This window comes from Symphalangus syndactylus, chromosome 6 (genome assembly GCF_028878055.3).
Source record: "Symphalangus syndactylus isolate Jambi chromosome 6, NHGRI_mSymSyn1-v2.1_pri, whole genome shotgun sequence".
Lineage (NCBI taxonomy): Eukaryota > Metazoa > Chordata > Mammalia > Primates > Hylobatidae > Symphalangus > Symphalangus syndactylus.
The window spans coordinates 43408059-43435995 of NC_072428.2; the positions used below are offsets into that span (position 1 = coordinate 43408059).

The 27937-nt window shown below is 43.8% G+C and overlaps 1 protein-coding gene across 2 annotated transcripts in view; it reads right to left on the reverse strand.

The window, feature by feature from the left end:
• The window catches only part of TEAD1 (TEA domain transcription factor 1), a 270500-nt gene that overhangs the window by 113119 nt on the left and 129444 nt on the right, over positions 1–27937 (reverse strand). The window lies entirely within an intron of this gene.

Genomic DNA, 27937 nt, shown 5'->3' on the forward strand with positions numbered 1-27937 from the left:
TTTCAATAAGTAAAAAATAAGTAAATGCATTATTGTGCAATATAAATATTATAGGCAAACTGAGACTCTACATTTTTTTTTTTTTTTTTTTTTGAGACAGCGTCTCACTCTGTCACCCAGGCTAGAGTACAGCAGCATGATGATCTTGGCTCGTTGCAACCTCTGCCACCCAGGCTCAAGTAATCCTCCCACCTCAGTCTCCTGAGTAGCTGAGACTACAGGCACATGTCACCACACTTGGCTAATTTTTAAAATTGTTTGTAGAGATAAGGTCTCACTATATCAGCCAGGCTGAGTATTTTCCTTTCGTAAAACAAACAAACAAAAAACAAAACACAACAACAACAACAAAAACACCTCTAGAACCTATTTTTAAAAACCATTTCAAACAATAGTTTCTTGACTATGTAAGAGCAAGATTTTTAAGACACAAAGACAATAAGGCAGAGCATCTGCCCTCAAGGAGTTTGGGGGGAATATGTACCCCTCAATTAATGGCAAACAAGGCAGATCTAAGATCACCTCAGGGCACTGGGGGAATTCAGGGAAAGAAGAAAGCCCTCAGCTGGCAGAGGGGGCAGAAGAAGGACAAGCTCTATAGGAAAGAATTCATGGAAGAAACACAATTTGAGATGGGCTCTGAAGAAGGATAAGATTTAGACAGGGCTGGGGAGAGTTAGAAGGAAGAAAACCAGACAAGAAAGGCTTCCTGGAGGAAGAACCATGGAGTGGTGGAATGGGAACCAAAGAAGGAAGAAAGGAATTTCAGGCAGAGAGAGCTTCATCTGCCAAAGAGGTTGCTTCAGTGGAACTGAACAGCTAGAACTAGCCTTCACAAGGGCAGAGAACAAGAGAGAAGGAGGGTCATCGGCTCACCATCACCAGCACTGAGGTCCTGCGGCAGATGAAGGGCAAGAGGGAGAAGGGCCTGTCCATAAACCCAGCCAGAGGGAGGATAGAAAAGGGAAGAGAACCAGCGGATGGGGGCAGAGAGGGGTGTCTCCCTCTCCCTACACCTTTTGCTTGTTTTTTTCCCTTTAAAAAACTGGCTCATTTTTCCCTTTAAATAGGAATTATAATGTGCGTGTGTGTGTGTGTGTGTGTATGTGTCTGTGTGTGATTGCAAATATAACTGACACAAAATATAATTTATATATAATTAGTGTATATACATATATTTATACATATTATATACACGTTAACCAGGCTAACGATTTTTTAAAGAATGAGTACATTCTAGATTTTGTTTATTAAGCCCACGTGAGCAGCAAGCACTCAAGAACAAAAGGGCTGGGCTGCGTCGTGTGGGGAGGCTGCAGTCTCCCAGACAAGAGGAGGCCCTGAGAGCCTGGGCACCACTCCCTGCCGGCTTCTAAAAGGAGGGTCTCTGCGGCCAGATGTAACATGAAGCTACCCTTCAGCAGCTGGTAGGAGAGGCCAAGTCTCAAGCTGCCTAAAGAGGCAGCCAGGTTTGAGTTGAGTCTTCCTTAAGGCCCAGGACTCCTTAAGTCTTCCTACTTCTGGGCCCCTTGCTCATCACAACCCTGTCCACTGGGATGCCCCCACTGCCAGCCTTTGTGGATCTTTGTAGGTCAGGAATCCTCTGACCTCACCTACCAGGTGAGGCATGGTCTTGCCCACTCCCCAAGATGCTGTCTTCCTTTATTTGGTCTTTGAAACCTCAATCAACTCATGGCTCTCTGAATTCTCTCCTCTTAGCAAGGCTAAGCTCCTCTATTTCCCAGTGGCTCGGGGACTTTCCCACAGCCCCAGGGGTCCTTTGTCTGATGCCCTTCTGGCCTCTGTGTCCATGCACCTGTTCTCCCTCTATCTCTCCACTCCCAAGGCCCAGCTCAGGAAAATCACCTCATCAAACCTCTCTGACCTCAGAAATGTCCCTGCCCTGCTCTATGGACAGCTACGAACTCCTACCCTACCCAACCCATCCATGTAAATGTTTTGTGCTGGGTGTTATGGAGAAATAAAGATGTCCTCAACAGCCCCTTGATGCTAACACCCCGGTATTCCTGTCTCAAGAATTATACAAGAGTAAAGCACCAGATAGTCTTCAGGATACAGCAACTGCTCAATTGCTCAATCTTATAAACACCTGACTGAGTTCACTGGGCCTACTCTCTACAAGTGGACAGTAAAAGGCTAGTAGAAGCACACACCATGTATTCCTGCTTCTCCACCTTTCGTGCTAACAGTGGAGAGCTCAATAAATACATGGATAAAGGAAGAAAAATGTTTAGCCAGAGGATCAGTATGAGCATTATCAATGTTCCAAGTCAGCAAGAATAAAAAACAAATTCAAGGTCCTTTCCTTCAGTTTGGATTTTACTTCTAAAGGCAAACATTAGGGTAAGCAATGTTTTCTGCATTAGTCTCAGTTGACACTAACTGGTCAGGAGAAACCAGTTGCTCCGAGGCATACTTCAGGGTCCTGGGTGAGCACGGGATATGTCAAGGCCACCTGGGTTGGGAGAGTTTAAGGGATGCTTACACAGAGGGAGGGAGCGGTTTGGTAGGCAAGGTCATTTGTTCATTCATTCTCTCGCATGTTTTGAACAATTGCCTTGGGCCAGCCACCACAGAAGGCTCTGAGAATTCAATGGTATGGTAAATATGAGCCTCTGTCATGCAGCTTCTTTAGGGTCTACTGGGTCAAAATCCGCTGGATAAAAATCCTGCCTGCTGCATTTCCGTCTTGGGGAGTTTCTCTGGATCAGAGCCTCTGCTTCCACCACCACTGCCTCAATCAACAATAACAAACGGATGGCTCTTAACGGCCAGGGAGCTAAAACCACGGAAAAGGAGACGGAAAGAGGAAGCAGGAAATTTTCTTTCCGACATTTAAAAATCCTCACAGAACAGTGAATCTATGCTTCATAAACATTATCATCTGCAAAAATATACACAACAGAATTTAACTAATTTATTTAAACTCTAACTTGTCCCCAAAACAGGCAGGTTTCAAGAAATACGGTGTAAAAAGAAATCAGGACAAAAGAATCAGGAGTAAGGTTATACAGAAAAAAAAAATAAAATGCAAATCAATAAGAAACAAGGACTCCATGCTGACACCAGTTAAGGAAAAGTGAGTTAGGAAACCATTCACTTGGATTTTTTGGTTAATAGGTACCATTTAAAAAAAAAAAAAATCATTCAGTTAAAAAAAAAAAAAACCCACACGTCCAAGGGCTATGCATATTGCCTGACTTCAGTTTTGTGAAAACAAAAGCTATATCTTTAAGAAATTCAACTCAAACATCAGCTTTTGAAACCAAGGTTCAGCAAAGAAGAGCCAATAAAAATGCTGTAACTTGAAACCAACCCACACAGCACAAAAAGAAAGGAGAGAGGTCTGCCAGGGTCGCCCTCGACACACCCTTCTAACTCGGTTCTAGAACAGCAGTGCCCAGTTTGCAAGACAAGAAGCTAATTGACTCGAATGTCTGCTGCATAAGCTATAAAATAAGTACATAAAGAACAATATGAACATACAGCGCCATCAGTTACATAAAAAGGCCTGACTGTCCGACGCCACACTGTGCACCGAACAAGCACTGCAATTGTTTCAGCGGGCTGCACGGAGGGAGAATGAATAATTAGCGTCCTTGTGAATCAAGTGTCCACCAGGAAGAGAGCTCCATCCTGCAGCAGTGGCACGGCAGCACCCTCAGCCCGCCAGAGTCAAGCTGGGGTTTTTAAAGGTCTTTATTGACAATCAGGATGCAGGCAAACATATTCTTCAGCCAAGTAAACTGACAACTAGCTCCACTGTGGCCACTGCTCATTCGCTGGAACACCCACTTCTTGTCTAAAGTCTCACCAACTGCTACTTTCCATTACCAGGAAATGTCATTTTCCCTCACTTGTTTATTTTTGCATTGGCTAGGAACACAACAACTTCTGCTAAAGGTGGAGGGGTTGTGACAAAAGCATCCATTTGAGCTGTCCTGGCACAACGGGCACAACACAGGAAGTACCTAAACGTTTCTTTCCAGAGAGTATGAGTAGAGGGAAGCAAGGAGTAAACACCTTTGACTCTAGGATTTTTCTCCTTCTCCCATATCGCCAGTGTCAAAAAACGTTTCACTTCCTCCTGCAAATCTGAGAATAGGAGAGCAGGATGTGTGGACTGTCACTAGGACAAAAACCCATTGAAAAACCATTGGAAGTGTCTGATGCGTTTGACAGTCTGCAAAACAGGCAACATAAAGCAAAGGAATGACCATAGGACCTAGAATCAGTAGATGGGATTGAAATGTCTGCTGTCTCTCAAGAGCTGTATCATTTTTAGCAAGTCATTAACTTATCTGGGTCTTACTTTCCCTACTTGTAAAACAGGGATACTAAGTGTTCTCATTCACACCGACACACCCACCCCAAGCCTAGGGTTGTTGACAGAATGAAATGAGATTATGCACAGGAACTTCCTTTGATATGAATATGATTCTATAACTTCATCTATTTGAAAACTCAGAAAATGCTGGGCACAATCCCAGTATCTCATGAATATTTACTATTTGCTTAGCACTGACAAAGCCCCCTAGGAGATGCAGAGAATTAAAGGTACAGTTCCTGACTATGAAGAACTCATGGACTAGTAAAGTCAGGATATGTAAGTTCAGGGCTAACAAAAACTCAGGCATAGTCTGCTGCTGATAATTGCTCTCAATGCTTTCCCTCATCTCACTTAATTCTTCAGTACTCAGGAAAATCCACTGGGTTCTATCCAGAAGGCTTATAGCCCTAAAAACAATAACAACAGAATTGATAAGTGGCATCTCTCCAGCACCCAGAGGTATTCTCGGAGACAGAGTTGAGAGGAATTCCCTATTGCCCTTGAGTTACTCTACGAATTCAAACCATGGGAGTACAAGAGCCCCAAAGGAAATCATGTCTGAAGTGACAAAAAGAATTTGCTGCCAATCTTTCAATTAAAACGTTTTTTTTTTTTTTTAAGATAAGACTCAACATGCAATGCCTAGGAAAACCTAGTTCAGGAACCTCTAGAGTCTGAGCCCTAAGCTCACAGGTCTGAAATCCAAACTGTAATATTACTTAATAATGGGTTCCTATATGCTAGGTACAAAGCACTAAACATTTACACATTTTTTCATTTGATGCTCAAAGCAACCCTAAGGGAAAAGGAATTTTCTTATCTCTATTTTGCAGATGAAGTGAAGGATTTGATGGAGCTAAGTAACTGACCCAAGGTTTGTATAACCGGTAAGAGGTGAACCATGATTTGAACCCAAACAGGTTGATTTCAAATCCCATGCTAATTTATCACACCGTGATTGTTATATTAGTCTGACTTATGTCTATTTCCCACTCTGCTATTCATTTCTGGAAAATTACTTAGTCACACTGTTTTCTTTGCAGGACAAAAACCACTATGGATTCCCTACTATGGAGGACCCAGAGTTGACAGGGAAAGTGTAATCCAAGGTACAAAGTCCCACAACTTTATGTTCTTCTCCAAGGAACTATTTTCTCTTGAAAGCTTCGGTGGGTTCGAAGATGTGACAGAGACCTAGAAGAGCCCAGAAAGTGGTAATATTTTTGAGTGGTTAGTAAGTAGAACTATGTTCAACCTAACTAGGAACAAGAGAATATAGTTAAATAATGTGCTCACTTTTCACCCATTTTCACCCACTGAATGAGCTAGCAAACCTTCTCGAAAAATAACTTGACATGCTGTGCTTCCAGTTTCATATCTAAGAACTCTTTGCCTAACTCAAGGTCATGAAGACTTTTCATTATGTTGTGCTAGAAGATTTAGCTTAACCTTCTACACTTTAGCCTAGGATCCATTTTGAGTTAATTTCTGTGTACCATGTGAGGTAAGGATTTAAATTTACCTTTTTTGCATATGGATATCCAATTGTCCTAGCACTATTCATTGAAAAGACTATTGAATTGAATTGCTTTTGAATTGCTTTGGTACCTTTGTAGAAAAATCAATTGACAATAATGTAATGGTTTATTTCTAGACTCTCAATTCTGTATCATTATCTATGCTTACACCACTGTCTATCCTTACACCAGTAACACACTGATTTGAATAGTATAACTTTGTAGTAAGTTTTGAAACTAAGAAATGTAAGACCCCTAATCTTTTTCTTCCCTTTCCGAATTGTTTTGTTTATTCTAGGTCATCTACATTTCTGCACTGTTAGAAACAGCTTGACAATTCCTTTTTTTTTTTAAAAAAGATGCATACTAAAATTGTATAAGGATTGCACTGAATCTACAAATCATTTTAGGAAGATTTAATAATATAGAGTCTTCCAATCCATGAACATGGGATATCTCTCATTTAGCAATAAACTAGTCTTGCACTGATTTTATTAAATTTATTCCTAAGAATTGTGTTCATAATGTGGTTTTCAGATTGCTTGGTGCTAGTATGTAAAAATACAATTGATTTTTGTATATTGATCTTTTATCCTGTAAGGTTGCTGAACTCATTAGTCAGTTTGTACTTTGGGGGAATCGGGATTGGGCATGTGTTCCTTTAGGTTTTCTAGTGCAGGCTCAATTCATCTGAAAATAAAGACAGTTTTATTTCTTTCTTTCCAATCCAGATGCCCTGGATTTCTGAACCTGCAGTATAATTTTAAATACAAGTAGCAAAAGTGGACATCTCTGCCTGGCTCCAGATCTTAACAGGAAGCCACATTCATAATGTGCATGAAGAAGCAGTCTACCCAAGCTATTATCTTTCTTGAAGACTTTACAAAACAGAACTGGCTAAATATTTTCTTATACTGATGAACCATGATCACATACAAATAAAAAACATACTTAGAAACTTTAAAAAATGAGTGTGTGTTTTAAGTTAAGAACAGAATAAAAAATGTCATCTAATAGATGAAAGATAAAATTACTCATAACAAATATATGAAAAAACAGCACCATCTCATGTAATGAATGCTCGAAGTAGAGAGAAGGAAACAGAAGGGAGGACAAACAAGGGCAGCAACAGTCCGGGAGAGACTGCAATCATGCCAGCTTCTGAAGAGGCTCCAGGTCAGCACCGTTCTGCGAGGCCAGGAGCCCAGCCCCATCAACCCTCTCTACCTTCTACTCACCCCAGAGTTCAGGACTGGGAGGAACTGGCAGGAATGGGGCTCCAGCAATCTGGCCCCAACCCTCACCCCCATCACCCAGCTAGGAGTAAACTGGTAATGGCCTGGAAGACAAGGAGCCTCCAGTGGGAGCTCTCACTCAGCAATTTTCACACAACAGTCTCTTATCTTAACAAAGCAGCTGGACTTCTTTTTGAAAACTTGGTTCCCGGATGGAAACAATCAGGCAGTATCCAACACTGTTTGAAAGAACACACTGGTTCCAAAGACCTTGTTTTCTCTGAAAGGTGAAAGTTTAGATGCCCCAGCAAGAGGCACAGCTGGGTGTTCAGAATTTGACTGCTGGAGGAAACTGCCAACTCTGAGGCACCCTCTCTCTCTATCATGTACACAACTTCCAGCCTGGAGCACAGCACCTGCCTAGAATAACTACTGCGTACACACTTAGGCAAGTCTGCAGAAAATGGTTGAATATTTACGTATGCAGAGCCCAGTGTCCACAGTGTAGTTATTTTTAATTTCATATATTCCATTATACTGTGCAATAAATCTGATAAGGAAGGATGAGTGGAGGAGTAAATAAAGTAGACATTACAATTGGGGATTTCACAGAAAATAGTGTTTGAAAAATGACTTCCTCAAGGGATTTAAAATCTAGTGAGAAAAAGAAAACAATGAAGAAGTTGGAAATGCAGACAGAACTAGAGTTCATATTAATTTTACAGACATTCTCATTTTCTGGTGTCTTGGAGAAGTGAATAGCCCCAATCACTTAGTCTCCCCCAAAATTAGAATAAATGTCTCCCTGGGGAAGGGTAGGTGAGCCTCTGTGAACATTCTACCACATTTTATGATGGGAACTCTTCAGTTTACATCCCTCCCTCTCACACCCACTATATCCCTCAACAACTGTCACTCCTGCCTCTGTAATCTCTGTGCCTGGGACGTAATAGTTGCCAAGGAAATGTATCTTCTTCCTTTCCTCTACTAATGGGATTTTGGACAAAAAAATCTCACACTAGACATATCCCCAACATAACTCCAGTGATGTAACACTAGTGCATATCCCAGCCTTGTACCTTTTCCCATCCAAAGGTTGGTGCATTATCAGAATGATCTGAAGGAAAAATAAATTATCCACATCAAGGAAGCACCTGCTCTCCCTTTCCTCCTGCATGTCCCAACTAGAGAAAGCATCTCTAGAGCTAGATGGAAAGAAAAAGAGGCCAGGGTGTCTGAGAAGGTCCCCAGCATGCCCACCTGTACAGCAGCCTGGGAAGCCTCAGTATCCGACCTGCCCTGGGAAATGACTTTCAAATGCCTTCCAGGGACTAGGCACTTCTCACAGGTAGGTACTTCACTGAGGCCTCATGGCAACCTTGTGAATCAACCACTACCTGTGAAGTGGGAACATTTTAAAGGCAAGAAATCAGAGCTCAGAAGTCAAGTAACTTACTCATGATCACACAGCTAGCAAGTGTTGGCCACTTTGGTTTGCCATTTAGAAAAGACCCTGAAGCTCCACGCACAAGTCCTACAAGGTCTAATTTGTCATTATACATTCCCTAAAGAGCTCAGAGGGATAGCCTGATTAGCAAGGTGAAGGAGAACCAGGACAGATGCACTCTCTTCTTCGCTGCTATGAGCAAAGATGAGATGTGCTGGGGGAATGGAAACTGCAAGACAAGTAAAAATTGACATATGTAAAGAACAAAAAACAAAACAAAATACTGGACAATTACCTACTAAAAATGTTGTCTTGAGATGTAAAAATTATAAATTAAATTAGAGCTAGCTTTGAATTGCTTTTTAAGTTCATTTATTTTATGGTCTGTACAACATGTAATCAGGACATGCTCCAAAGATTACCCTGATAAGCTGTGAAAAGAGCACAGTCATTAAATAAAATCATGAGATAATTGCATAGTTCTCTGGGTTGGGCTTACTAATATGGATGCTAATTTTATCTGTGGTACCACGGAGTGAAGGCGCTCTTAAAACTGAAGTTCCTTTAGCAGAGCTCTGCTGCACACTATCCTGTGAGCTGCATGACTAGGGAAAGCTCTCTGGCTTCTGCTTAGCTTATAGGAGTGCATGAGGACACCTCCCAGCCTCCGGCCCTGGAAAAAGCACTGGACCTCTCCAGCTACATGCCTTCTTTGTCTTCTCCCAGTTAAGGCTCCACAGGCAAGGCCCCCACCCTCCATCTTCCATTGTACTCCTGTGCATAAGCTGAGGACGGGAAGCTTAGAATAAATTATGTGAGCCCTCACCCTGGCAGAAGTGACACGGTGGACACCACACACTATCCCATCTCCCCCCAAAGACTTTATCTGACATTGAGTAAGTATGTCACGTATGCAATGGTTCCTGCAAAATAATTATTTCAGTCACCATATCTACATCTGTGAGAGATGATCTATATTTCAATTCACAGAGGACCAGTATGTGAGAAATTAGACCTCTAGTTTCTCTACAGTTGCAGCACAACTGCCAGAGGCTCACACCTGTAATCCCAACACTTCGGGAGGCCAAGGCAGGCAGATAATGGGTGAGGAGATCAAGACCATCCTGGCCAACATGGTGAAACCCTGTCTCTACTAAAAATACAAAAAATTAGCTGGGCATGATGGCGGGTGCCTGTAGTCCCAGCTACTCGGGAGGCTGAGGCAGGAGAATGGCGTGAACCCGGGAGGCGGAGCTTGCAGTGAGCGGAGATCGCGCCATTGCACTCCAGCCTGGGTGACAGAGCGAGACTCTGTCTCAAAAAACAAAAACAAAAACAAAAAAAAGGAAAAGAGAAAAAGGAGAGAGAGGGTAGGAAAAGAGGAAAGAGAAAAGGGAGGGAGAAGATCTAAGGGAGAGGGGAGGCAGATAGAGGAGAAGGTAGGTAAAGTGAGAGAACGAGCTGACATGTGTGTTCCATGAAATGCCTTATCAATGCTCTATTGATAAAAGCATTCATATCAATGCTAATACTGGATAACTCATATCCGGCCATAGGTTCCACATGGGTTGTTGATCAATAGTTTACAAATACATGAAATTGGATCTGGGCATTTTTTATAAACCCATTTTTCATTTTTTTCCATAATCTTTAATTAAGATGTTCCTACACTACAGAGTCAAAAAATAAAAGTCATGGTCCTCCAGAAGAGGTCAGTTTCCGACTGCATGCTCAGGGAACCCCCAATGAAGGTATCATTTGTATTCCCATTTAATAGATAAAAAGGCTGAGAAACTAAGCTCTGACAAAGGTTAACTCTCCAGGTCCACATTATGATACAATTATGAACAAAAATATTCTCCCACAGTGCTATCCATTTCTAAATGCTTTCACCTGTATCATTTCATGTGATCCAATTAAACATTATTAAAGATTAAGACTCAGAAAGGTTTTGGGAGAACAGGGTCACAGGGCAAGAAAGTGATAGAACTGGGGCCAGAATTCAAAATTCTGAACTTCTCGTTTTCATATAAGAAATGGCACATCACTGATCCAAAGAATCAAGTGCTACTAAAGGAGCATCTCAGACACTTCCACTCAACAACACACCATACACGGGCCCTTGAAAAGCCAAGTATCCCACACATGATCTGGCTCTGGACAGCAACAGAGAAGTGGACAATTGAATGGGGCTCTCCTTCTTGAAGGCCTGGACAGCAGCTGGATCCACCTTCCCCATTTTCAGGGCAGACAGGCTGGTGAACAGGCCACAGCAAAGACCAAACAAGCATGCAGAGAGGCATAGAGCCCCCAAAGTGCTGCAAACACTTCCCATGCCTTAAAGCCCTTTGTCATCATCAGCAGCTCCTGAAGTTACAGCAGACTGGGATGTACAATATGCCTTCTTTCTGGGGTCCTAGGTTTTTCTCCAGACTTACTCTCGTCATCTTAAAATTGTTCGCTTTGATTTGAATTAATGTACATCAATGGCACAATAAAATCATGACAATAATAAAGATATTTTAATTTGGGGAAACAGCACTCACAACCCCACAGCCTTCACAGGCCAAGGGTTTTTCTTTGTCCGAGTTCCCTTCTAGTCCTGTCCCCTGAAACAGTGGCCATGATCACAGAATAAGCACTACTTTGTATTCTACATTTTTCGTATAATCGCATTTCCTCTCTCAACCCAACCATGTCTAATGACACTGGCAAGTTCCTACTCCAAAGTCTTCTTTTAGGGTGTTATAATTTCATCACCAACGTAGACAACTGATCTCAAACAGGCTCCGTGACATGTCTGACCTGTAACTCCTAAGGTCTGAGATCATGGTTTGGGTGAGAAGGAGAACACTTTGGGGATGAGAGAAGAAGAAAGGAAAAACAACTTTGCTTTTCTTCTCAGGAGACAAAGTGCTATTAGAGACTAAAACTGTGGATGCCACTGTGGGTGGGTGGGGTGGGAGCTGCCTATGGCTTTGGGGCTACACAGCCATGATGCTGCCATATGGATAAAACCACTCTCCACTTCCCCCCAGCAACAGTGTCTAGCGGGTTGAAAAAAATTACTGTATGGCAAGAGTCCTGAGTATAGTTTATTCAAACCAGATCATGTCCCACTCCCCATACATACTTATCCACTTAAAACCTTTGCTGTGTGGCTCTGCACTAATGGAGAGGTTTATATTCCATAGTATGGCACACAGTGTCCCCCATGACCTGCCACCATCTCCCCTTCACCTTCCCACCACCCTCCCTCCCCACAACTTCCTGCCCCAGGCCCTGAGCTCCAACCACCCAGTCCTTGCCCACCCAGTCCATTCTGTTCCTCCACCTCTAATCCCAGGAGGTGTGAGAAACTGTCCCTGCCCTCCAGGAGCTCACTCACAATCGGGGAAAAAGAAAAAGGCTCCGAGTCTACGTTTATCATGAAAATCAAGAAACTATTTTGTTATCTATGAAATAACATCTTTTAAATGCATTACTGCAAATGGTTTATAACTGGCCAACATATTATAGAATAAGACCGTTTCTAAAACTTTGTTACCGGCCAGGCATGGTGGCTCACACCTGTAATCCCAGCACTTTGGGAGGCCGAGGCGGGCGGATCACGAGGTCAGGAAATCAAGACCATCCTGGCTAACACGGTGAAACCCCGTCTCTACTAAAAATACAAAAACAAAAAATTAGCCAGGCTTGGTGGCGGGCGCCTGTAGTCCTAGCTACCTGGCAGGCTGAGGCAGGAGAATGGCATGAACCTGGAGACGGAGCTTACAGTGAGCCGAGATCGCACCACTACACTCCAGCCTGGGTGACAGAGCGAGGCTCCGTCTCAAAACAAAAAACAAAAAACTTTGTTACCGTGAAACACAACACACACACATACAAGTGCATAAGGCATAAATGGACTGTTTAAATGAAGGGGTTACCAAGTGAATATTTATATAGGTAACTAATTTTTTTAATTAAAAGAATCATTTAAAGCATTTCAGACAGCAAAGTGTAAAAAAAGAAAAAAATCACCTCTGCACAAGCACCAGTGATAATGGTGCCACCTTGGAGTCACTCAGTCACCAGTACAAGAGGAAGATGCTTAAATGCAAACCTTTCTCTTAATTGGCTCATCATCTGCATCATACTCAATATCCCACTGTCTGGATCTGAGTCAATATGTGTTCCAGATTTTCCAGGACAATCCCAATTCTAAAGTTTAGGTTCTCTGGTCCCCATAAACCATTAAAGGTAATTCAAATTCCTATAGATCTCCCAGACTTCCTGTTGAACCAGAAAACAAAAAATAAGAAACTGAATATATGAGTCCTAATTTGAGGCTCCAGATACATTTACTGTTACTCTAGTCTATGTTTTGTGTCTGCTTTCTATTTGTAGCTCTCTTGCAAAACCTAAGAGGATTCAGTTGCTTCATATTGGTCCCAAGTCAGTACTAAGCTGACTCACACAGATTTTCTTATTTCTACCACTAAGCATGATAAAGGCTACAAGTATTTCCGGTGCAATTATAAATTGCATCTGCACATCCCAGCTTGTAAGTACCTGCAGACTATTTCACAGTACTGTGGTTCAATGTCTCCCTGTTGCCCTCTAAGCTTGAGAAACCCATTGATATTGAACCTCCTCTGACAGCAAAGGCAATTAAGAGTTCCATGTAGGGGAAGAGGGGAGGACGTCCAAGGAAGACACAGACAGAAAGGCAGTTTGGAGGAGCTGGACTTGACTGGTCCTCTCTGACTTAATGACCTTTCATCTCCCAAGGAGCCGGATGCCGGACTCTGGGCCATTAGCACCACCACTGATCTCCAAACCAGACATGTCCCCAGGGAGGCCCCAAAGCCTTACTTCCTTAACTTTATTTTTCGACTCTGAAAAAAATCCCTTGATGAGATCTAGCCACATGAGAACTGTTCAAAACATATTTATAAACTCTTTATAAAAATAGTAACAGTGGTTCTGTAAGACAATGTTGGTGACACCAAATTTCATGGAGGCAGGATATAGAGCCTTGAGAAAGGGATTTTGGGAGACACATTAAAAAAGATTAAGTTGAGATACACTCTGGGCATACCAGCTGTATAACGTCATATAGATGAAAAGCAAGCATGGAATTTCATTCTCTCAAGAGTTTGGGACAAAGGTGAAAAATAAAAGGTGTCTAATGGTTATTGGCTGCAACCACCCACATATATGAAAAGTAATGACAGCATGTCTCCCAATTTCCTATAGGTTGTCTGCCAAATTCCTGCCTCCTTCCTAAGAAGACAGAATCTGCAGTGTTTTCTTTGCCATCCAGATATACTCCATGTCATTATAAACAAACGCCGCTTTCTTTGCAGCTAATAACCACAATGTGTGGGTAAGAAACCTCTCCAGTATAAATCCATGGGGACAAAGCTGCATTGTGGGCATTAAATAATTATAACAATCTGACATGAGTCAGAGGATTGTTTTTCAATGGCCCTGTTGCACTTCAAACTTTAAAGTCAACCCCGAACTCCCTTTCCTGGCACTCTGTCCATGTGCTGGGCTATTGTGAAACAATTCTCATTCTTTATAGTTTGGTCCCATTGCAAGGAGCTGGCAACGTGGGCACTCATGAAATATTAACACGTTAACATTGATTTTTTTATAAGTGTGGCCAACAGTGGATCAATTATATTACTATGAAAAGCTTTTTATAATTCATTTGGGGGGCATCAAGATCTCATTTCTGGACAGCACATGGATGATGAAGTCGACAATTTTGAAGAGGTCAGCACTCACAGGCACCGAATACATTAAATGTGATAATAAACACTCCGTTCACAAAAAAGGGAAAATGTTTACATCTGGCAAAATAATTAAAATAGGGTACAACATATCAACAAGTTGGGAATTAGGTCCATGCCAGTCTCTCTCCATAAACAGGAACAGGAAAATCTCAAATGCTGGCCATTTATTCTCCATCTGGCTGACCACTAAATGTTTATTCTCATCTCCTTCAAAAGTAAAATTGGCGAATTTCTAGGTGTTAGAAGAATTATTTCAAGCTATGCACACTCTGAAGTGCCTTTATTCCAAGAACATTAGTAGTTTATTATAAATTCTGGTTTTAAAGGGGTGAGATAATAATATCAGTGTGGCAGAATCCAATTCAATCCAAGCAGCGCAAGGCCTGAAGAAACAAAGGCCTCCTAGCTAGCGTGAGCCCAAGGAGTGCCCCCCGTAAGGTTCTGCTGATGCAGCAGCGAGTGAACATGAGACACATTTCAATTGGGCAGTGTACATAAACCTCGCCTCGGCTTTGAGGGAACCCTGCAACACACATGGAAAGAAACACTATTCCAAACCCATGGGCCTCTGGACATGCTGCCCTGGTGGCCAGAGAGGGCATCTTGAAGAACTGGGAGGGTGCAGCAGTTGTAGGTTCTCTACATTCTCATTGTAATGCCATCATGACCTGTGTCCCACTTTGTCCCCTCCACTAAACCGTGAGCATCTTAAGAGCAGGAACCAGGTCTTACTCATCTTGAGATCCCTTTCCCTAGCACTGGAGATTCACACAAAAGATGTGCTAAATAAATAGCCACGGGGTGTAAATTATCCCTCTCACTCTGGAAGTCTTATACCTGGCTTGTGTGTAGCAACTGAACTCACCCTCCTCCTTGCACTGGTCCACTGCATCACCAGGAGAAAAAAGTCACCCAAAGAAAACGTCTTCCTGATCTCCAGGGATTAGAGCCCCAATGTGGAAATGCCCCTAATATGCCAACAAATGTTTTCAGTTACTTGGGGTGTGTAAGCCACTACAAATACCAAAAAGGGGGCAGGCTAAGTTAAACTGTTGAACCTACCCTGAAATCCCCTGGAAAAAGAGTGTGCAGAAGAAAGGGCTCCTGGGGCAAATGACCAAAAATTTTGGCTCAAGCGTCCTGACAACAAGAGCGTGTACAAGAGAACCATTCTTAGAATGCTTTTCCAAAATCCTACAGGGGATTTCCAGAGGGCCTAGTGAGAATGTGGTCAGAGACACTGGAATGAAAGAGGGTGGCAGCAAGGCGGGCAGCTTGACTTCATCCACCCTCAAAGTGGGACATGGGTGCAACAGTATTGGGTTGATAAAAAGCCACCCGAGTGCAGGCACAGTGCAAAGTGGGAAGGCTCACAAGCCACCTGGCATCAGCCCCTCCGTGACTGCCCAACAGAAGAGAGAGGAGGGCAGACCGCAGCTTGCTCAACCTTAACAGAGGCCCTGCCTAGGTTCATAAGAATTCTCAGTCTTCTGAAAACCTAAAAGGACCTCGGTCCTGGACAAATCAAAACCTGAAGTGCTGTAACATGTAATTTAAAAGGATTAGGTCTATGTCATATACATGATCTTAACTTGCTGGCTCTTCCTTCTTTCCTCTGAGCCATGAAGTAACAGGAAAGAATTCATTGATCAGTACCACAGGCACAACTTATACGTGTTGGTGTGGCCGACACCTGCTCCCTCATGCACCCCAGTGCTGAAAACAGAAAATTTGTCCTTTGGCTCCATCTATGTCCTGAAGAACATATAAGTAACACATACACATGTATCACAAACGCCCTTAAAACTGTTGAATTTCTATACTTCTGCCCAGATTACAATTTAGTCAAATCGCCATCACCCAATCATTGAAGCTACTTATTACTTGGTTACATCTAGTTGAAACACCTGTTACCAGGGGCATGCCATCATGTCATGGCCAGTTTTAACTAAGAGGGAAGGTCTACACACATATGGTTACACACTGTGTTTTGCATTTTTGCAGCTTGGGTCCGTTACAGTTCTGTGACCTCTTCTCCAGATTCCTCTACTTAATATTCATATTTTCCAAATTACTTTAAATATCCCACAATCAAGTACAAATAAAATATGTGAAGAACAAAAACCAAACGGAAACAGTTAGGGCAGGGAGAGCATTATTTATGTTATATTATAAATGAGGGCAGTGGCTAGCTATCTGGGAAGGGAGGGAGGGAAGAAGAAAGGGAAAAAGGAAGGAAGGGAGGATGGGAGGGAGGGAAGCTTCTGAGTCCCAGTAGGCCTGTCTTCCAGCCCACTGGGGGAGATAAACACAGTTTCTGTTTAAAACTCACCCCCTCTGGGATTTGGGGACAGGGGCTCTGGAGCCCACAGAATGAAACCTACCCTTATCTATAAACAAAACCCGGCTTTGATGTTGGCCAGCTTGCCTGCATCTTTCCCTTTTCAACTGAGGGTTATCAGCAGCAACATCTCCATTAAGCACTTAGTCAGCAACCATTACAGGCCCGTTCTGCACTGGATGCCTGTTTCTGAGAATAATGAAAGAAAAACGCATATGCCTTGCCCACGTGGAGGCAGCATTCACTGATGGGTGCGTGCGCTCTGGGATGCATGCACATGCACACACGTGCGCGCGCGCGCACACACACACACACACAGCTCTGGGATGGTCAGGAGTGTCTGGACTTCAGATCAGAATTCCTGGCTCTCTCGCTTACGGTGTGACAAGCTTCCTAACATGTCTAAGCCTCTCGCCCTTGCTGCTGTTAGGGGATTAAATGAAATGACATGCGCAAAGACTCTCAAGTGCTGTCACGCTCTTCATTTATTTGGCTTCTGAATCACTTCCAATCTGGTCTTCCCCTCCATGGCACTAGGCAGAGCCCTGGCAACCAGGACAGGGACAAGACCCTCAGGCTTCCTAAAGCCAAAGGTGCCTTCCCTTGCCCAGCAACAGAGGTCCCCTTCCAGCCAGAGCTCTCTAGCCAGGCCAGCAGGGGCCTGAGGGGGTCAAAGATTCCAGCTGCCCCTCCTTCAGCGCTGCCAAAGGCCCCTCACACACTCTGGTTCCTACAACCTTGTTTCAAAGGGAACAAAGTCTGTTGTCAAGAGCCAGAGTGGAAGCAGCACCCAGCCACAGCCCCAGTGGCCCAGGACTCCATCACTAAGGACAGAGGCTCGTGTGCACTCCCCGGGCGCCCAGCCCCCCTGAGCGTGGTCTCTGGCCTCGGTCAGACATCCTCCTTCCAGAGAGAGCAAACAATGACATCCACTGTCAGTGAGACCACTCTTCATTCCTCCCCATACGTCAGCCCTGGTGACCAGTGAGCGTAGCAGGCAGCAAGCAGGTGAAGGGGAAAGAGACACGGCTCCCAGAACAGCTTGTTTGTGTCCAGCTGTTGAGAACCTTGATGCTGTGCCAATGGGGAAAGAAACACCCTCCTTGTAGCACTTCTTTTCAGGTCCTCAGACTTGTGGTCAGCACCTCCCAACCATGTCCAAGAGAAAGCTGGACCCAGGCTGCACCCCATCCTCTCTCCTCCACCTTGGCTGGTGACTCAAGGTGTAGGAGGAGAGGACACACCCCAGCTAAATCCAAACACAACCAGGAGATCCCAGATGAACTTGCAGTTCAGCACGCCACCCCCTGGCACCACTGCCACCCCTGCAGATGGGCAGGAAAGCTGACAAGGACTAAGTACCCACTATGAGCCAAGTGTGTCATGGTTAGCATCTCAATGAATCTTTATACAGCCCTGCAAAGAAGGTGCACACTGCGGTTCAGAGAAATGTAGTCACACAAAGTCACACAGCTCTTATCTCAAAGAGAAGCCTCTGGGCTCCTCATATTTCCAGAAATGGAAAGCACAGTTCTTGGCTTTGATGTTACACTGCTTATCAAAAGCACCACTGTAAAATATGAAACATACACGCACAAAGTATGGGAAATGTTATTTTCCCAGGCCCACATTTGGGATGTCCAGCCCACAAAGACTGCCAGAAGGGCAGAAGATGATCCATGGTGCTCATCCCACCTCAGCAGCTTTTCTGTCCTGGCAATCCCCTAATTTGGCTCACTTGAGGCGCTCTTAAAAGTGGCTCTCTAGATGGCTGATTGGAAGATGGCACTGCCATAACTTTACAGAGAAAAGAAACCCAAACACCTTCCCTGGCATCCTTCCACCTCCAATTCCCAAGTATCCAAAGTGGTGGAAGCTGCTTCCAGGGCTCCCAGGGAGTCCCCAGTTTGCCCACCTGCCTCTACAGCTCCACCTCCCTCAGCACAGTATCTTGACCTAAGACTGAACTCCTTCCTTCCAGCTCCAAGCCGGCTGGACTGTCTGGCTTGCCCTCCCGGGCCACGTCTACTCACTGATAAAAGTTCACTAGGAGCATCTGGACACCAGCTATTCTGCTCACAGACATTCTCCCTGCTCAGACGGACACAACAGTCATTAACCACAGACCCTTGCCTTTGTGCCAGGAGGCTGCTGCCACATTAGCCCCTCTTAATAGTCTAGCTAGTACCTTAGAAAGGTATTGTTCTATTGAATTCTTGCTGTATTAGAAATCTCATTGGCTGCAGAGAGGACCATTAGGGGTGATTTACTCTGGCTCAGTGTTCCTGAAGCCAGAAGAGCACTGAGCCACGACTGCCCCAAAGGGAATGATTTGGTGAAGATGCATGGCCTGTAGCGGATTCACATGTACCAAGAGGGATTTGCGGAAAATCTATGGGCTTCCAGCATCTCCTGTGTTAAGCCTTCTCTTGATAAATTTCATAGGTTTTATATTAGATACTCTCTTTGGAAGAAGATGAATACCAGTAATATTTTGGGGAAAAAAAGCTTACTTTTAAATATTTACTTTTTAAAAATTTGTGTCAATGTGAATCTGTCCCTCTACCATCCCCTATGATATTTATTACAGATCTGTTGTCCATATTAGGCTCCAAGCTCTTGCAGGTTAAGGACAAACATGTCCAGTGTTTCTATCTCTCCAGTGACCAGCAAATAGTTAAGTACTCTTTTAACCATCACCTTTTTGGGATTCTAATAACGATAATACCACATACAGATCAATCATGCATGCTATGATGTACTCTTCCAATTAACTCCTGAAATCCTTTCAGTCACATCCATCCCCAAGCATCACCCCAGGAAGCCATCACTGAATAAGTGGTGGCAAGGGGGTCATTTCCCCTACCATCTCTGTAAACCCAGGAAGCAATTTTCTCAGTCCACAACCACAACCCATGAGCTCAAAAGCCCATGTATATCATAAAGACAGTGTTTCTGAGCACCACCCCGGCCCTGAGGTTAGCTATGGATGGTGCATAACACTCTGTGTGAGACGATCCATCCAATAGCAGGTGTGTGTCAGTACAGGCAACTAAATAGTGGCTTTCAGGGGCTCTTTTCAGCATAAGAGACAGGAACATCATAAAGCAAAACAGGAAGAGACTACGTCCTACTGGTGTGGCTGAGCCTGTTTGGGAGAAGTTCGATCTACAACACCACCCCAGACATCACAGAACTTAGACACACCACCCTACCCCCACCCCCACACACATATAAAGTCTATGATAACTGAAGGCCTGCACCCCCATCCCGGGATCCTCAGTGGATTCGGGGCCACTCCACTGTGGGCAAGACCACTCCCCTAAGACCTCTCACAGACCTGTTCCAACCCATAGATCTACTCCAACCCACTGTTCCTCTCTGATTCCCTGGACTGCTGGGTCCCACCTCAAGCTGCCTTGCCCCAGAGACCACAGACGACCCTCTCCAGCCCTGACTCCTGTTTTTGTTCTGCCTTAGCATGAGGATCCCTGGCTCTCCAGATGCTAACACTGAACCCTCACATGGACCTTGGAGAAGACCTTGTAGGAAAAGTCCTCAACAAATTCACAAGAGGAAGGTCTGCATATCAGGTCACTATGTTCTAAGAAACAATGATCAAACTGGCTTTTAAGCCATGGAGGGGGCTTAGTGGCTTATTTAGCTAAGAAATCTTGTTCCAACAGCTCAGATGGCATCATTACCAATCTGCCTCCCAGTAGGTTACTTAATGGCTCCAACTAGCAACCAGTCCTGCACGTGTGGGATTCTTATGAAAGAAAACTGCTCCCATACAGAATTCATGTCCTCGCACTACACCGTCCACAGGATGTGTGATTCTCTTCTGAAAGTTTCAGCGAAAGAAAGCTTTACTTTCCCAGCAGCCCCAGAAAGATACCTCCCCTGTCTCACTGGCTGTGATTGGTCAGGCACCATCCCTCAATCAATCGCCGTGGACATAGCTGTTTTAGGCTTATATCAATCACGGTCTACTTCCAGAGTTGCAAGTGACGTCAATCCCACCTGAATCATACAATGAGCCAGTGAGAGGGCTGGCCTCTATGCATTTGGTAAGAAAACCAGAATGGATGCTGAATGTCCTCTATAGCCGTGGAGCATTCAAGTAGCTTCTGGCCACCTCCATCCAAATGACTCCCAGCCTCACAGGCTGAGATGAAAGCAACCATCTCACCAGTCTAGGAAATGGACTATTAACTGCCAGCAGCCACTAAAGGAAGGAGAGTTAGCAGCCCAAAGGAATTTATCTCAGGGCCAGTGAGGAGGAGATACAGTGTTAAAGACCAAGACCTCTATGGCCACAGAAGGAACTCCCCCACAATGACATCAGCCACTGTGCTCGTCAGCATGAAAGACCTAGAGCTGGGCAGCATCCCACTGCTGGGGACACTGCCAGACCCAGGGGTGCAGCACAGATCCCAATCATAGCAGAAAGACCAGAACCTTCAAGTCACTAGAAATCCCAAGTCTAAAACGACACTCTGAAGACTAAGGTGGGAAGTTCAGAGAGAGGATGTGGCTCAGCAAGAGAGTTTAGACAAAAGCTTCTCAGCTGTCCTGTGGGCAAGGAGCCCAGAGTTCTCCCAGCACACCCCTAGTTTAAGAAAATGGGAGAATGTCTCTGAGTAGAATCTGGGCATTTTCCCAGGCTTAGACCCCCATGGAGAAAATGCTCCAGCATCTATACATCTGGACACTTCCCAACTTCCCAAGCTCCCTTACACCTAAAACAGCTCAGACCGGGTTACTAGGTACTTAAGAATGGGGAAAGAGGAAGGGCGCAGTGGCTCAAGCCTGTAATCCCAGCACTTTGGGAGGTCGAGGTGGGCGGATCACGAGGTCAAGAGTTCGAGACTAGCCTGACCAACATGGTGAAACCCTGTCTCTATTAAATATACAAAAATTAGCTAGGCTTGGTGGTGCGCGCCTGTAGTCCCAACTACTCCGAAGGCTGAGTCAGGAGAACTGCTTGAACCCAGGAGGCGGAGCTTGCAGTGAGCCACGACTCCACAACTGCACTCCAGCCTGGACGACAGAGCAAGGCTCCATCTCAAAAAAAAAAAAAAAGAATGGGGAAAGAGTTTTCTTTCTTTCCTCCTCCACACCTCCCCACCCACTCCCCATCGGTTGGTCCAGAAAAGCCTCCTTCGTGCCTCAGGAACATTTCCATAACCATGTGGCAGACTTGCCAGGGCTCGAAGCGTACAAGGTAAAGCCTGGATCCTCTGGCCAGAGCTAAAGCCAAGGGTTTTCATCAACCTCTCCTGCAAACAGTAGTCTTTACAGACCTTAACAGTGGCCCAGCCAGCTCCCAGTGGTGAAGCACAGGATGCTATGTTTTGCCCCCTCCTTTAGACTTGAGGGGCAGCACTGTCATTTTGTACCTATCTCTAAAAAGGGCACTACCAGGGAGGTGAAGAAAGGCTGGGCCCCACGTCCTGGCTGAGTCTCAAGGGTGGAGAGTTCCTATGGCTAGACCAAGAAGCATGGTCTTTGATCTGGGGGTGTGCACACAGAGACATCAATTACATCAGTGACATTCCTCCAGCTGGTATTTCTTGAATGCCTACAAGATATAAGTCCAGATTCAGAAACGGGGGCCCAGCAATGAATGAAATGCAGCATCTTACCCTTAACATGCTCCCTGTCAATGGGGACAGCAACGGGTTTCAATCTTTCAAATGCAATATGCCTCCATGCGGAGTGGAAATAAAGGCTCTATCACTGTGTAAAGGGGATAGTCAGGAATTCACCAGGAACAAGAACCAGGAACCTACGGGATCTGGTGGGGTCAGAGCTAGACTGTGAGAGGCCCTATCACTGAGTGTCCACTGCTCTCCCTTCAAAACCTGCCGCTCTGGTGTCCTCAGGGTCTGCAGATATGTTCACACTTGCCATGCAGGGAAAGGCTTAACTCTAATAGTGACCACACTCATTAAGAAAGAAAACCAGTGCTTGTGCCATATTCAGTAAGAACATTTTTGGTTTCTACTTTGGGATGGGCCTCATTCCTTTCCTTAACACAGGCTCAGGATGAAAATTCCCAATTCCAAACCGGATTTCACAGCTCCCCTCCTCCCCTTCTAGGGACTCCAACTGCATTTGTGAGAATTATGCAGCCTGTCACCTGTATTCTCACATTCTCACAGCCACCTTACGGAATGGGAGCTATTCTTCTCCCCCATTTTACAGACAAGAAAACTGAAACTCAAAGGTTAATTTTTTTCAACACCAAAAATGAGAAAGAAAACATAACTGACAACTTTAAAGTATGTTTATGGTGATGAGTAAAGGCAGAGAAATTGCAGCTGTACCTATTCAGGAAATTCTGTGAATCACACTGGTTGCTTTTTCCCTACTGTCTCAAAGAAGACAGGCTTTGTGACTAGCAAAATCATCCACCTCTCCACAAATAGAGGGCAGTGGGGAGGGGTGGCAGGTGGAGTGCTGGCACTGTCCAGGCAGTTGCTAGGTGCCTCTGATTTCATTCTCAGAGACCCTCTGCACATTGGACACTATTGTCTCAATTTTTGCAAGGGAAAAAAACAAAAACAAAAAAACTGAGGCTTAGGGAAGAGGAAGGCACAGAGAGGTGCCTTCACTCTGGGCTGCTAGAAACTAAGTAGTTGGTCAGACCTTTACATCATGGTGGTGCATTTGGGGCCCCACTGGAGAAGGCTCGAGGGTAGAGCTGAGAACACAGGAATGGCACCTGGTGGAAAGTCTGCTGCCCTGTTCCACGTCCCATCCTAAGTTCATTCTAAGCGTTATTTTATGAGCCTACTGTGACCTGTAATTTCCCTGTCTATATTTGAAGCCAGTAATTGATTACTCCCAAGGAAGACTATTTAAGCATAAATCACTAAAAATAATGAGAGCCACAAGTTACTTGGAAAATGAAATGAATAGTGCATTTAGAAATAAAAATAATTTTCCTTCTCATCTTTTCCCCATATTTTCTGAGGCTGTGTACTATATTCATTTAGAAACAAAACTTCTCATTTTTCCTTCATCCTCTTACGTTTCATACCCAAAGAAGAAAAACCATATCCTTCAAAACCACTTTGCGGATAAGCAACAAATGACATCTAGGACTCGGGCTACTTAGGACTCTTCAGGGATGAGTAAGGACTACCATCTGCTACCTAGGACGGAAGGCGGGGACACAGCAACCACAGGACCCAGTGCAACTCTCAGTACCTGTCCAGGTCTGGCCACTGCCAAGCACTTCAAAGCACGACCTACTTCACCTTAATAGGTAAACTCCAGGAGAAGGCCCATCATCCACAGTGGAATTTTCCATGCAGCCCTCTGGAGTTTACAGAGGTTCTCCTGGAGAGGTTCTCTTACCACAGAATGTTACCTTTCTATAAACCCATAGGCCTTCCTTACACAAGTGAGCTAATAGTGATTAATAGTTTGCATTTATTGAATGTTAACTATGTGCTAAGCCCTTCACCTATACTTTTCAATCCTCATAACTACCTTTTAACAAAGGCACTATTATTCAACCCACTTTACTGATGAGAAAACTGAAACTTAGAGAAGGTTAAGTAACTTGCTCAAGGTTACGCAAGTAACCAGAAGTGGCAGAGCCAGAAGCAAAAAGCAGGACTGTGATTTCAGGACCCACGTATCCACACTAACCTATTAAACATACTGCCTCCTACCCTGTGTTACAACAGAAAGACATTTTAAGGTATCCTACAGAGAATTCGTTTCCCAAAAGACTGTATTTGAGCTGACAGAAACAGAACTATACCCTGTGGCAAAGAAAACACTAAAGGTTGACCAGCTGCACTTTCCTTGAAAACCTCATGGGATAAAAAATCAGTGTACTCTGACCAACTCAACTATGCACACAAACATTATTGCTTCCAAATATCTTTGCAAAAAGGGAGAGCTTTCACATTTGGGGATTTTATTGTGAAAACTGGTGTAAGATATTTGTCTGTGCTGTGATGCTCTGTATTTTCACATCATTTTTTAAAATAAAACAAACTGCAATGCAATTTGCTTCCCCAGAAAACTGTATTACATTTGATTCTTATTGCATCCTACTTATTACTAGTTATATTTTGTAATTTTTCCCCCCAAACGGCCTCAAGATTTTGCCTATGGGAGCCAACCTACCAATTCGTTTGATTGTTTAGCACAACCTGCAATTCCTACAGGCAATTTCACAGTTGCAGGGATTTTGAATATGAGAGAATTCAAACCTGACCTGACAATGATCAACTACTTCACTTATTTTTTACTCAACTCTCAGACTATGTTGATGTTTAGATCATTTACGAGGTTAAATGGCAAAGCTACTTAGGCCAACCCAACTATTTGGTTGAAACTACTCCGTTTCAAGCTCCGAAGTATGAAAGGCAGTTGGAAGTTAGTCATGCTTTTCCATATTCTGCACGGTCCTTAGACCTCAGCCAGGGGCCCAACTTGGACCCTAGACTTTAGAGGGTTTTGCTCTGGTCTTCTTCTGGCCATCCTCCTCCTGCTCCCAGGGTGAGGAGCCTTTGAGAATCAAGAGGACACTTCACCTAACACCCTCACATTTTAGACCATCGACCAAGGACCTGAGACTCCGGAATTCTCAGGCCAAGAACCCCTTTCCACTTCCAAGGTCTGTGTAGGCCACTTCCCTGAATCTGTTCTCAAAAGGGCAGATTGTGTCACTGGTGTGAGTATGCTTCAGTGCAAGGAGTGGCCCAGGAGCAGCTGTTAGCAGGAGGAAGGAAAAGAGGGTTTGCTTGTGCAATCTGCAGCATCCATATGAACATGTTACAACATACAGCTGGAGTGGGAAGAGAAGGGGGCAGGCCTCTAAATTTGAACCTGGGTTCCAAGTTATTATTAAAGTAAATTTGTCAAAGTAGGAGGTGAGAAAATGTTATTTAACAGTGTATTAACTCGAATTTTCCTTTAAATATTTCAACATAGAGTACATGAGCTTCCACTGACACTCTTTACCTCAGCCTCCATAAATATTAGGGACAGGTTTGTCTACATTCAAACATGAAAGTGCTGCCATTGTAAATGGACTAATGAGAAGCTCACACAGACCCCCAACACTGATAAACTGGTCTGTCAATTCAGGCATTAAAAATAGTCAGCAAAATTCCTAGTGAAAAAAATAAAAGAAACATCATAAAACCACCTAATCAATCTAGAGAAGCAACAAACGGAGCTGTAAAACTAACTTGATTTAAATAGATCAATTCTTTGGAAGGTACAAGGTGTATCAATCAATGCTTCAACTAGTTTCTGTACCTACTAATCGTTAATCACACACGATTCTGTAGACACAGACACAATTTCTAAAACTCTATGGGTTGTCTTAAAACTATGATACCTAACTATCAAAAGCAAAAAGATCACTATTATGCCTATCACTCACAGCAATCTGGGATCAAGCATTTTGCAAATAAGAAGGGCAAACTCAATATGGGTAGACCTAAGGCCCTAATTCTAGTGGTTCTACATCACAGATCATTTTTATAATAATATTGCTTTAATATTGGCTAGGATATGCTACATGATCTTTACTTCTAGGTTTGAAAAGGAATTAGACATCCACAATATATAATTATGACATAACAACCACAGTGAATTGAACCTGTGCTGTGATTCTGAAGACTTCCTGCGGTTAAAATTGCCCATCTCACACACTATAGTTACAAATGTTCTAACATTTCTAAATTGATCATATCCAGCTGCCCCCAAAGAAATAAATAATATAAAGCAGGCATGTTAATTGTGATATACATCTTCCTTCATTACTAGCACGTGTCTTGCAGGCAGACGACATGCCTGCTCACTTATACAATTTTTATGACTGGAAATTTTAAAGGAGATTCATTATATTGTTGACCTTCACAGTAAGCCACCAAATGGTCTCTTGATCCCTGCTTCAATACTTCTCGCTATAACCTAAAGCAGAAGCCCAGTCCACCTTTGCAGGACTGTGAAGAATATCTTTTTTATAATTGAGCCAAAATGTGACTGCCTTTTAAGATTATAACTAGAGTCTACTGGACAAATGTGCTGCTTCTTCACCCAGGAGCATCTTTTGGATATTTTAAAACAACTCATGTCTTTGCAGAGTCTTTTCTAAGTCAGGGCAAATACTACCACTCCCACATCCACCCCATCCTTTGAAATATTTTGTGTGACATGTGGTTTCTTCTCTTTATCATCTGGGTTGCTGCCCTCTGAAGAAACCCTAGTTTTTACGTTCTGTCGAAGGGGCTTTCTTTTGTCCACCTTTGCATCCCAACACATAGAAAGGTACCTGGCATACAGTATAGTGGAGAGAGGGAGGGAGCGAAGGAAGGAAAACAGAACCCCTGGCTCTAAGTGTGTTCTAACATGGTATGAATCCTCCTCTATGTGCACAGTCCAAGGTAACACTCGCTTCTGCAGAAGCCCGTCACAAACTGACTGTGATCACACAGTCAACAAAAATCACATAGTACTGATCTCCCGTAACAACACCTGTTTGTCACTCTTAGGTATTAACTAAGGCGCAGTTCAGACCATAGTTCTTGCATTCAGCTCAGACTATGTCTCTATTTTCAACAAAGCAGATAAAATTGAAAAGCAGATCAAAGCTCTAATTTATGCATTATATCAACTATAGTTTTCTGCTTAATAAGGTTTTCAAAGAAAGAAAAGAAGCTAGCCTGGGGTAACTTGTTCTTAGTGAACCCATGCTAGGTCCAAGGGATCACCACCAGGGAAAAGCCATACTTCTCGGCCCATATTAAGGGGAGTTAAATGCTCAAGAATGGTCTGCTGAATGCATTCAAAGCCGTATTTTGCAAGCTGGGAAAGCACTTTCCCCAATAAAGGTTCCTTAAAAAGGTCTGAAGAATGGAAACATCACAAGGCATAGTCTTTCCAAGTTAATACTTCAAAAAGAACTACATCTGTTTGGGTATATAAGCTCTGGCACACGTGCCTCAAAATTATATTCTACTATTTTATCACTGGACCTAAGCTTCATGATTTCCTGAGACATACTTAGGGATCTAATTACACATGTACACCACCAAATTCTAACTAACGTCCTTGGCAAAAGTCTCCCAGAGCCCTGCAATCTGTGATACATACCACCTAACTCCACCACCAAATCCACAACGCTGCTTCAGGACAAGTGTTGGTGTCCTATAAACCAACAGGTCTAGATTAGAATTCCACAACCTTGCACAGGCAACGACTCCTTGGAACCCCAGTTTCC